The following is a 1915-nucleotide window of genomic DNA, read 5'->3' as shown; positions in this document are numbered from 1 at the left end:
TGCCACGTCCCCTTCCTGCCCTCCTCTCCTCCTCTCTCTGCCTTGCTCACTCTACTCCAGTGACACATGCCTCCTTGCTGTTTCTGGAACATGCCAGGTAAATTCCTACCTCAGGGCCTTTGCACTTGCTCTTCCTTCTGCCTGCAACACTGTTGCCCCCAAGAGCTGCGTGGCTCACTCCTCACTTCCTTCCATTCTTTACTCAAAAGTACCTTCTAGGGGAAGCCACCCAAACTAAAATTGCAACCTCCTCCCCACGTACAAACCCGTAGCCCTTACCACCATCTGGTATACTGTATACTTCATCCACTCATCTTCTTTATTGTCTGCCTGGCCCACCAGGGCAGGGACTGTTGTTGTTAGGTGCCATTGAGTCAACTCTGACTCATGATGGCCTTACTTACAACAAAATGAAACGTCTGCGTCATCCTCACAATCACCCGCATGTTTGAGTCCATTGTTGCAGCTACTGTACTGATCCATATCACCGAGGGTCTCCCTCATCTTCGCTGGCCCTCTACTTCACCAAACACGACATCCTTCTCCAGCAATTGACCCCTCCTGATGACTCGCCCAAAGTAAACAAGTTGGAAAATATTCTGTTGTGATCCACAGAGTTTTCATTGGCTGATTTTCAGAAGTAGATATCCAGGCCTTTCTTCCTAGTTTCTCTTAGTCTGGAAGCTCCACTGAAACTTGTCCACCATGAAAGACTCTAATGGTATTTGAAATACCAGCGGCATAGCTTCCACCAGGGCAGCGATTAGACTTCAGGGCCTGGAACAATATGCAGCACACAGTAGGGGCTTGGTAAGTATTTGCTGAATGAGTGACTCCACATTGAAAGGTAAGATTGAGGCAGGGAAAGGTTTGGCAACTTGCCCAAGGCCCGTGGCCCTTAAGTGGCAGAGTCAGATTTGAACTTAGGCCTTCCTAATCCACAGGTTTTCTTAACCACTGAACTACTTTTTCCTATACACATCCCGTTACCCACCCACAAACTCACACAACAGCTAACACAAATACACACTCATAAACGCACACAACCACTTGCTTGTCATTAGCTACTGTCCAGTGAGCTCCGATTTTCCAGGGACCATTGGGTGACGTCTGGAGACATTTTTGGTTGTCACAGCTGGGTGGGGGTGTGTCTGAGGCTGGGTTCTCTAGAGAATAAAAACCAGTAAAGTGTATAAACATATATATAGAGAGAGATTATATCAAGGAAACAGCTCACGTGATTGTAGAGGCTAGAACGTCCCAAGCCTGTGGATCAGGGTAGAGGCCTCTCCCAAGTCACACAGCTGCAGAAGCTGGGGAGCCCAAGATTGGAAGGTCGGAGAGAAGGGCTCCCACTCACAGGCTGTGCAGATCGACGAATCCCAGTTTCGGCAGATAAGCTGACAGCTCAAGTACCAAGAACGGGAGATGAGACGACAGGAAGCAGCCGCAGGATCCAGAGAGAGAAAAAAGCCAGAATGTCCACTTATATACAGATGTGGGCCACACCCCCAAGGAGACTCCTTTGCATCTGATTGACTACGCACAGTATATTCAATCATAGGAGTGATTACATTAAAACACAGGGAATCATGGCCCAGCCAAGTTGACACACAATCTTAACCATCACAGTCCACCCCTTGTCTACTTGGCACATGTACACATCTCCCTAAACCATACATAATCTCTGAATAAAGACAATGAGAAAGTCATACTTGCACCTAACATGATACGACTAACACGCGTACAATCGAAAATGCACTAGCCCCATTTACAGCTTATATTTTATAAGTGAAGGAAACAAAAATATTTGATGCACACATACAAAGTACAAATACTCCTAACAATTACAGTCCCCTTTTCTGCAACTGGTCATGTGTCCGTAACTGGTATTTAGAACTACCTTCTTCCACCA

Source organism: Trichechus manatus, unplaced genomic scaffold, assembly GCF_000243295.1.
Source record: "Trichechus manatus latirostris isolate Lorelei unplaced genomic scaffold, TriManLat1.0 scaffold00057, whole genome shotgun sequence".
In the NCBI taxonomy this organism is placed as follows: domain Eukaryota; kingdom Metazoa; phylum Chordata; class Mammalia; order Sirenia; family Trichechidae; genus Trichechus; species Trichechus manatus.
The sequence above is the reverse complement of the archived record's forward strand: the minus strand, read 5'-3'. Positions refer to the sequence as shown.